The sequence below is a fragment of the Protopterus annectens genome, chromosome 7.part0 (assembly GCF_019279795.1).
Source record: "Protopterus annectens isolate FY-2018-M chromosome 7.part0, PAN1.0, whole genome shotgun sequence".
NCBI classification, from domain to species: domain Eukaryota; kingdom Metazoa; phylum Chordata; order Ceratodontiformes; family Protopteridae; genus Protopterus; species Protopterus annectens.
This window is the reverse complement of record NC_056739.1, coordinates 1590641547-1590651546: the sequence shown is the minus strand read 5'-3', so window position 1 is coordinate 1590651546 and position 10000 is coordinate 1590641547. Positions and strand designations below refer to the sequence as shown.

The window sequence follows — 10000 nt, the reverse complement described above, 5'->3', positions numbered from 1 at the left end:
GTGTACAAGGCATTCTTGAACCATATTTTGATGAATCTTTTGAACATACACAAAACAGTATTAGATATACTAGATCAAAAGACTTAAATTTTGTTTGTGACATAAATAGCATATGTTGGAGAAGCAGATAGGGTTCTCAGAGAATTCTCATTCTTTGGAGCAGGATTTCCTTCCATGTGAAACAGAATTCCTCCCTAACTCTATTTAATCACAACTTGGACGAACAGATGGGTGATTGGAAATTCACCCCTATGTTCCTGAAGGACAGAGGCAGTCGGTAAATCACCCCCTATAAAAAAATCAAATTTGTGGGCCACTTTTAGGTTGCACAGCTTGGCTTATAAGGGCCCTAGTGGTCATTAGTCTAGTATATACCTATGTTCCTATGACTACGGTGGTGGTGCTGCGGTAGCATTGTCGCCTCACAGTAAGATGTTGTCCTGTTCGTTTCTCAGCTAAAGCGTCTTCTGTGTGTAGACATGCGTGAATGGGCGTACTTTCATTTAAGTTTGTGCATCAGGGCTGGCAAATCAGCACGTAAAAATCCACTGCCAATCATTAGCGGACCGGAGTTCCGCTGTGGTGACCCCTAACCGGGAAAAGCCGAAAGACACAACAACATACCTATGTTCCTATGAACATATGAAAAAAAGAAACGACACAAAGTAAAAAGTCAAAAAACAGTAAAACCAAAAAAGTACAAAGTGCAGCACAAAGCAGACAATATTCTCTTGATGTAAATAAATGCCATACATTTACTTCTAAATACCAGCATGCCATTCTGAGAAGCTTGAAGTCGCATTTGGTCTTCTTTCAACCTCATAGTCCCAGATATGGTCCCAGATATGATAATAAGTAATATGAAAGTATTGAAAATATGCACAATATTTATTATTTTATTTATTTCCAGTTTGATTACTGGGGAAGTCCACTGGGCCCAGAGTACCTGTTTTCAGTGGAGTCCTGGGGAGAAAAGCTCCATAATACAGATTACAGTAGCGATAACAGTCAAGTAAAATAAAAGTTACAAGTACAGATACAAATACATATCGAATTCAATGCAAAGCAAGAGCAATTTTTCCCATAGCAAAAATATCATACGGATTATAAAGTGCAGATACATTTTAACAAAAGTATCCACACAGTCCAGTCAAACTCTATTTACAATATTTATGTAGTGTAAGAGATCATATGGGAATTAGCTATGGAAAGATATAGCAAACTGTAAGGAGTTTAGGCCCTTTTAAGAAGTTTTAACATGGGACAGTATATATTAGCTAGACAGCTGTTAAAATGATAAATGAAATTCAGGCCTTGTCATTGTAAGAATGTGATCCTTGTTGCATTCTGGTAATACAGGACAAGGAAACTTGAGAATGTATATGAACACCAAACCCAGTATGTTAGCAAACCCAACAGCTTAGAGTCAACATCCAGGCAGCAGAACTCTGATGACCAGTAGATAAAGAATGCACAGACAAGCTAAACTATGAGTTAACAAATGTAAATATTTTGTACCATTTTCAGAAAAGGATGATTATCCCTTCCATGACCCAAGATGGCTGAAGACACAGACCACACACTAAGAAGGGTAGCAACTCAAGCTAGTCCATATAGAAGGATGGAGGGATAAAACTAGAGTACTCATGGAATACCAGACCATGGATGTAGACAGGAAGGACAAGAGGTCCAGTAGTGGTAGTTGATTGCTGATACTTTGCTTCCTAGTATAAAAATAGCCAACAAATCACTACCAATTTAGAATAAAGGGATATATTGTAAGTACAGCAACCATGGAGTGAAAGTGCAATATCTCATAGAAAGTGTTAATAACATTTAAAACTTTTTTCTGGGCTATTTTTTACTTCAGTCAACTTACTTAAACTTTAGATAAGTGTTACATATATATCTCAGCTCTAAGCAAGTTGTGGATAGAGCAATGTTTACTGTGTAAATCATACTTCCCTGATAAATGCCCAGAAAAATATGCTCAGGTAAAAACATTATGAAATATATGACTATACCCTTTTACTTAGCCTTTACTTTGATCTATGACTTTAAGTTTTTAAATAAAGTATGAATTTAGTTGCATGCATTTTGTTTTCCCTTTTTACTGTATAATTGAAAGATCCTGGCATACCAGTGTCTTAAACAGATTTGTACTGTATCAAATATTGCACCCGCTTCTTTAGTGTTTCTTTGTTTTTGTGGTATGCAAACCCTGCAGTACTAGTCTGATTCTAGAACAGTTTGGCAACCTACTTCAGGAAACCAGTTTCAATTTTTGATAGACTTGCAGCCAAGAAAAAGCGAGGAAAAAAAAAACTTGCAGCTATTGGACAGGATAGCAGAAAGTTACTGTTCCCACATTCAGATATGGAAGTGATATACACATAAGGAGTACATAGATAAGGAAATGTTGAAGCAAAACACTGAAGGACCTTGTCAATCTAAAACATAAAACTTGCTATAGCAGGAGAAGACCAGTGCAGTGAATGCTAAGTGACAATAAAAAAATATATAAAATATAAAATAAAATAATAAAAATAAAAAAGCAAGCCTGGTAATAGCAACCTATATTCTTATTTAAATTAAATGACTGTAAGCAAATTAGTTAAACATTTTAGGTTTAATAGCACCAGGTAGGTTATCGTGTATGAAATTGTACGAGTTTCAGTTTTAAAAAAATTGATGTAAATATTTTACACTATTGTCAATATTTTAAATAAATCATAGAGAGATATTTGCTATGAATTTATCAGAAGTCAGAAATATTTTACTCTAAGCCTGTCTGCAATCATTGCAGGAAATGAGATGGAGGATCTGATAGTTTAGAAGCAAATATGAAGTCCAGCAGCAAGTTTTAGTAGCATTGACAGTAGGCCGATGTGGGCCTATTCCTGGAGGATACAGTGCTTAGCTTTGTTTACTGGATGTATGTCTGGACAATCATTATCAGCTATGAATAAGTAGGTGCTAGTCATATTAGTATTAACAGTAGTGAGCACCAGCATATAATAGCCAGTAAAGGAGTCAGCAGTAAATTAGGCAGGCCTGATGTGTTCTCAGTCAGGTTACCAAAAACACGATGGTAGCAAAATACATTAAACTGCAAGGGGTCGTTAGCTACAATGGGAATGTTTTAGAGTTTGCAGATATTTATGGTTCTACACACATTGTGAACTGTTTCTTCACTTTTATTTCATCTTTTTGTAAAGAAGTTACCCTTTTCAGCACAAACAAACATCCAAAAGATCACTCATAACTACATTAAAAAAAATACTGCCACCCATGACTTCAAATAAAAGATCATTGTTCACATTTTTACTTTCTACCTATGTTAATCACAACTACTAACTTTTAGAAAATAAGATTTATTAACATAAGTATAATGTATTAAAATAATTCAGTTTCTTTTCCATTACCTTTATTTCATATATTCTCAGTTGGCCAGCATGTCAGACTACTAAAATGAGTACAAGCTTATTAATTTTGCTGAAGTAAACTAATAAAATGAAGCTATAAATAAAATATAAGACAAAAGGGAAAAGCTGTAACCACTTGCCACTGCACATTATTTCATGATGATGGCTTTATGTAACTTTACCTTGGGCTGGCTGTACCCAATGAAACACGTACACTAAAATCTAAAGAACCGCGCAGTCTTTGTAAATAATCATAGTATATTAGCTGGAATTGCCTGCCTCTGTGTGAGAAGGAATGAGGTAATATCTCCGTAAGAATAACGAAAATGTTGTAAATTACTTATTACACCAATAAAGTCAAATATATTTTAAAAGGGTGAAATGATGACATTACCCGCAGCAGGGCTAGCCACCCGGTGGTGTGAACCTTGGCTCTAGACAATTGTCACTGTTGAAGTGACACCCCAACCCAATGTGCAAATGGGAAAAAGGAGTTTGTGGATGGAGGGATAAAATGATGGCATGACACACTTATTTAAGGGCAAAACGTATAAGAGTAATAATCAAACCAATTGTAGATCATCATTTCCTAATTTTATTTATTAAACTGCTTCACAGAAATTTCTTGTTGATTTAATCGCATTGTACTAAGGTAGAATCAGACCAAAGCAAAGAAAATTTATTTTACTAGTCTGTGTTCAAAGAAACTAAATCTCATTTGTGTCCCACTTAAATTAAATCGTATATGTTTGTAATCCTATAATATTTTGTTAGGGTAAATCATGCATGTTTACAATGACATAAATGTTACATCTTTACAATGCTAGAAAATGTGAAAAACATTAGCATCACAATTATTCCAGTATCCTCTTGCGCTTAAATAGTGGCACTGCAAAATGCCTCATTGTAAGTGCCATTGATGAGCTCCTAGGGATAATGTTCTACAGGAGATGGGTAAGTGCTCACTTCTCTTCCATAGTGTAGAGGTAGGGTACGGAGGGCTGTTAATCCCAGGATAAATTTGAGAGCACCTATCCAGTTGTCTAGATTTAGTTTGAAGGTAGATATTGAATCACACTGTTTAATCCACAAATTAAGTTTATGCTAGAGAAGGGGAGGTGCTGGTGGTAAATTTATCTCTGTACTGCATTCTGCTTATCTGCTGATGAAGGTTTAGATATCTGCTTCTACTATTAGCTGAGCTGTTTGATATATAGAGATACAGGAGGCCAAAGAGCAAAAGATCTCTAATGGTGTGATAAAAAAGACTGTGATCTCCACTCACGGAATGTAAGGTACAGGGACAGGGCTTCTAGGCACTCCTTGTCGCTGAGATTTTTAGGACCAGAGATCTCTTTTGTAAAGAATCTCTGGGGATTTTTGCATTTGTTGATATGTCTAGTAAGGTACAGACCAAATAAAGCTGTGTACTCTCTAATGGATCTGATCAGTGCTGAATGGGGGGGGGGGGTGCAATAACCTCTTTGGCTGTTAATTGAGTTAAGTTTAAGGATTTCCTGATTACAGCTGCTACATGATGTTCAAAGGAGAATGAAATACTAAAGGCCCTTATTAGAATCTTTTCAAAATGCCAAAGTCTCTGACTAGGCTTTCATTTAGTAAGGGAGTGCTTTCTTTACTGCATATTTTGAGTAAATTTTGTTTTCTAAAAAAAAAAAAAAGCTACACACTTTAAGCATTCAGTTGAAGTCCATTTTCAATATACAGGATATTAACTAACGTAAATTCCTTCTAAAGCGTGTAGCTATCATAGTCGTATTTGACGTTTATACTCAATTTGCAGTCACCTGCAGATTTGCTTAATCAGAGGTCCTGATTATTATTTTTGAGATCAGAGAAGTAGATGCCAAAATTGAAAGAACCTAGTACAACCCCACAGAGAACCCCACTGCTAACCTTAGCACTATTTGAAGACGATCCTTCCACATAAATTATATGGGTTCTGTCTTTCAGCCAAATAGCTATCCATTTTACCACATAAGTATCTTTGTTTAGGCCTGTCAGTTTCCTTAAAATTCTAGCATGAGATATGCTGTTGAATGCTTTGGACAGATCAGGATAAGCTGTTTGAGCAGCATGACCTTTTGAAGCCCTCTGAAAACATTAACTTGGTTTAAAAGTCATGATCTCCATTTGACCAAGCCAGATTATAGGGGGGTGAGTCTAATGAAACTCTTAATATCATAATAAATGACATTAGCCATGTTATGCTCTATACATTTACAGATGATATTTGAAAGGGTGATAGCTCTGTAATTTTCTGGGTCGATGATATGAAAAGCTTGTTACAACATATGCCATTTCATGCATGTTATCTGGATGTTATCTTAGTTACCGGATCCACTCTAGAAAATATTTGCTGAACTTGGAAACAGCTGACAAGACTGGATGATGCAGACTGAATATTTAAAATTTTGAAATTTTGTTTCTTATACAGAAATCCAATACCTGGAATATGCAGTAGATGTGCAAAGTTATGTTAGTAGCGAGTCAAGTAAGCCACCACAGATACTCCATCTCATTTAAATCTTAAGTACTTGACAGTATCTTTATATTTACTTTGTTTTTTTTTCATTCCAAATCTAGCAACTGGTTAAACTATATATCATTTGTTATACAATAATGTTACAGGTATGGAGAAAGAACAGAAACCAAAAAAAATTACCACAGACCAATGCTTTTCTTTGCTTTCCTACAGGTTACCTCGTAGGACTGAGAAGCCATTCAGTTTTCTACCTTGTGCACTGATGCTTGCTGTCAAAAAAACTATTCCAAATTCAACAGCAATGGTGATATACTGGGGCAAAGCCCTCACTATACTCATGTTACCTCGGTTTTACTAGAAGCTTGCACGCTTAATGGTATGGCAGTGCCCATCAGAACAGGCGCTCAGTGCAAGTGACTTGCAGGGAGTGTTATGTACTTCTATGGTGCTGATTGTGTCCTCTAACATCTTGCGGCCATGGCAGCTGTTAGGGCTTTGAGTATATATTCAGCTGTGACACAGTCAAGAGTAGAGCCTGTTCAGACCTCTCATACATTTAATGGGCAGGGTGAGACTGCTCTTCAACATACATATACAGAGCTACATTGTTGGGCATACTTGTGTATCTTGTGCACTGCCCTGCACAGAAGCTAATAAGTAGAGGTTTCTATGAATAGCTATGCCAGGTAATACCCTCCTATCATTGGGCCTGACTGCTAAAGGACTTCATTAGCATCGGCCCCACCTCCTGACTACAGCATTTACATATAGCACTGATGCTGCTATTGCTCAGTTGAGCATAGCCCTGAATACTGAGCAGTGATGTGGACTGTGAATTAGGTCAGCCTTACTTAGGATGCAATCCAGTATAACAGCATTCATTAGAAATTCTGGTGCAAAACAAATAATAAATAATAACCACAATGTAGTGTCATTCAGGATCTTAAACAATGCACAGAAAATTAGGATATGATAAAAACATATTTTTTAGCTTCTGATAACAGTAATCTTTTAATTCAGTGTGCAATCCTTGAACAAAATTGTTAACTGGTGCAAGCGAACCAGTTACATTGCTGTTTAAGAGTCCAAGGGTCCCTGTGAAATATGTTGACATTATATTGACTCAAAAAAGGAATAATGAAATACATTTCTGCTGCCTATATCTTTGCATCTGTACAGCTGCTTACAGCTTGTGAACGTATGGTAGATAACCAAGGAAGAGACTGTGGTACCACAATCAAGGTGGCATTTTTATGGTGGATAAATCCTTGCTTCTTGACATAATGGCATGAATTTGTACTGCAGATAATATTTTCTGTACATCCAGGCTTCACACTCTCAGTACATGTATTCTACGTTAGCAGGAAGATATTTGTCACTCCCATCCATCCATACCCATTTTCCCCTTTTTGAACACGAAGTAATAGGGTCACTACAACAATGACAGTCATCTAAAAATAAATGTTAAAATTGAAAAGTGAAACAAAATCTGGAGTAAGCATGTTAAAGAAAAGGAGGGAAAGCACTACAGACAGCATTGAACTTCATCTCCTGTCATACACTGACTCCAATGGACTCCATCTGAATCTCTATGCAAGTCATTTAAGCAGAACCTGACACTGACTGTGAGTTAAGCAACTGTGCCTGCTGGGCTTACCCAGAACGTGTCTGTGTTTTATATAAGGATTTTAACACACACATATATGTATTACATACATCTAAAATATATTTAATATTCAGTGGAAATAAAAAGTTTACACACCCCTGTTAAATTGCCACGTTTTTGTGATAAAAAAATGAGACCAAAATAAATAATTTCAAAACTTTTCCCACCTTTAATGTGACCTATAATTGTACAATTCAATTGAAAAACAAACAAATCTGTTAGGGGAAAAAACATAAAAAATAAAAAATGTACAATACACTGAGTTGCATAAGTGTGCACACCCTTAAACTAATACTTTGTTGTGTGTGCACACCCTTAAACTAATACATTGTTGAAGCCCCTTTTGATTTAATTACAGCATTCAGTCTTCTTGGGTAGGAGTCTACCCATCTTGACTTGGCAATATTTGCCCACTCTTCCTTGCAAAAGCACTCCAAATCTGCTAGATTGCGAGGGCATCTCTTGTGCACAGCCCTCTTTAGATTACCCCACAGATTTTCTATTGAATTTAGGTCTGGACTCTGGCTGGCCCATTCCAAAACTTTAATTTTCTTCTGGTGAAGCCATTCTTTTGTTGATTTAGATCAATGCTTGGGGGTCATTGTCATGTTGAAAGGTGAAATTCCTCTTCATTTTCAGCTTTCTAGCAGATGCCTGAAGGTTTTGGGCCAAAAGAGACTGGTGTTTGGAACAGTTCATAATTTCCTCCAGCTTGACTAAAGCCCCAGTTACAGCTGAAGAAAAGCAACCCCAAAGCATGATACTGCCACCACCATGCTTCAACATGGGGATGGTGTTCTTTTGGTGATGTGAAGTGTTGTTTTTGCGCCAAACATACCTTTTGGAATTGTGGCCAAAAAGTTCAACCTTGGTCTCATCAGACCATAACACATTTTCCCACATGCTTTTGGGAGACTTGATGTATTGTTTTGTAAATTTTAGCCAGGTCTGGGTGTTTTTTTGTGTAAGAAAAGGCCTCCATCTCGCAACCCTATCCCATAGTCCAGACATATGGAGAATATGGGAAATTGTTGTCACATGTAGTACACAACCAGTACTTGCCAAAAATTCCTGCAGCTCCTTCAGTGTTGCTGTAGGTCTCTTGACAGCCTCCCTGACCAGTTTTTACCTTTTCATTTCATCAGTTTTGAAGGGACGTCCAGTTCTTTGCAATGTCAATGTTGTCCCATATTTTCTCCACTTTTTGATGACTGTCTTCACTGTGTTCCATGGTATATCCAATGCTGTGGAAATGTTTTTGTACCCTTCTCCTGACTGATATCTTTCAACAATGAGATCCCTTCGATGCTTTGTAAGCTGTGCGAACCATGGCTTTTGTGGTAACAGGCAACTGAGTAAATGTTAGGAAAATCCTACTAGGCCAGCTAAACTTTATTTTGAGTTAATCAGAGTCTCTTTAATTGATGGTATTTGTGTACTCAAGAAGACTGAATGTTGTAATTAAATCAAAAGGTGCTTCAACAAAGTATTAGTTGCACATTTATGCAAACAGTGTATTGTACGTTTTTCATTTTTTATATTTTTTCCCCAAACTGATTTATTTTTCAATTGAATTGTACAGATTATAGGTCAAATTAAAGGTGGGAAAAGTTTTGAAATGATTTATTGTGGTCTCATTTTTTATGTACAAAAACCTAGCATTTTAACAGGGGAGTGTAAACTTTTTATATCCTTTGACTACTAGTATGTATGTGTGTGTGTGTGTGTGTGTGCATATACATAATACGTATACACACACAAATATGTCATGCATATAGATAAAAACAAAGATATATATATACATATATATATATATATATATATATATATATATACAGATATATATATATATATATATATATGCATTTATGTGTGGCCCTCTGTCTTTATTGGTATATACTATTTAAGGAATTTATTAGAATAAAACAAAAACTGTTGTAACCATAACAAGGTGTATTTTCAGTTGAAGAAGTATTACATTATTCATAATTTGAAATATGTGCACTTGAAAGTAGAAATCTCACTTCATGTTTCATAAAACCAAAAATGCCCATGGTTGTAATATTCATTAAAAGTATTGTTCAGGAAATAAGACACAGTATGAGAAAGTAAGTGTCAAATTCTAGAATAAATGAAACAGACTATATAGTTATGCAGAAGCTATTAATCTAAAAGAAAAGTAGCAAACTTCAGCTTCTGAAATTAACATACGTTTCAGATTTTCTTCATCAAAATGCGTGACTAACTGTATGACAAGTGGGTAAAATGTGCGACAAATGATTTTGTCTGCAACTCAAAGTGTAAAACAAAGTGTAATACAGTGTAATACCTGTTTAATTTTAGCAGGTTGCCAGGCATCATAAATAATGCTAGATGTATGCTTATTCTTTTCATTGGGCAGTG

The 10000-nt window shown here is 35.9% G+C and overlaps 1 protein-coding gene across 1 annotated transcript in view; it reads left to right on the top strand.

Moving 5' to 3' along the window:
- The window catches only part of SUSD3 (sushi domain containing 3), a 1048308-nt gene that overhangs the window by 121964 nt on the left and 916344 nt on the right, over positions 1-10000 (top strand). The gene's annotated exons all lie outside the window — the stretch shown is intronic.